This window comes from Halictus rubicundus, chromosome 1 (genome assembly GCF_050948215.1).
Source record: "Halictus rubicundus isolate RS-2024b chromosome 1, iyHalRubi1_principal, whole genome shotgun sequence".
NCBI lineage: Eukaryota > Metazoa > Arthropoda > Insecta > Hymenoptera > Halictidae > Halictus > Halictus rubicundus.
This window is the reverse complement of record NC_135149.1, coordinates 29,864,446-29,865,032: the sequence shown is the minus strand read 5'-3', so window position 1 is coordinate 29,865,032 and position 587 is coordinate 29,864,446.

Below are 587 nucleotides of genomic sequence, written 5' to 3'. Positions count from 1 at the left end.
TTGTTTCCTGTTTATTTTGTAAGATCGACATTTTTCGGGGACCGTAAGAAGCTCAAAGAATTTTCTTTTATCGTCCCGAGCATCCTTTTGCTCGAGATCTTTTTTAATCAGTTTATTCAGAAGTCGGGATGTGTTTTCGCGAGTTCTAGGAACGGTGGTGGCGTTCTAAAATTTGCAAAAATCGTGGCGGAATCGCGAGGCAGCCGAAAAATCTCGCGTGATATCGTCGTGAAAGCAGGAAACGCCGGGTCCCGCTTATCTCGCGGTATCTTGACATCGCGGCAGGTGAAGCATTTAAATAATATATCGAACAGGTGAAATAGCAGCTGTTCGTCTGCATCGTGGCCCTGCGCCGGGACGCGTGAACCGCTTTGTAGTGCCGCGAGGACGCTCCTTTTTCAGCCGAAAATTTTCGCGTTGCACAATCGGTTTCTTCGTACCCGATCTTCCCCGTTTTTTAATCAAATTAAACGATTAACCCTTCGAGCGGTCCCCTAATTAATCCCCCTTAAAAATCCACCGATTCCACCGATCTTTGTTCGACGTGCATTCGTAAATATGCACGTGAACGTTCAAGTCTAATTTTG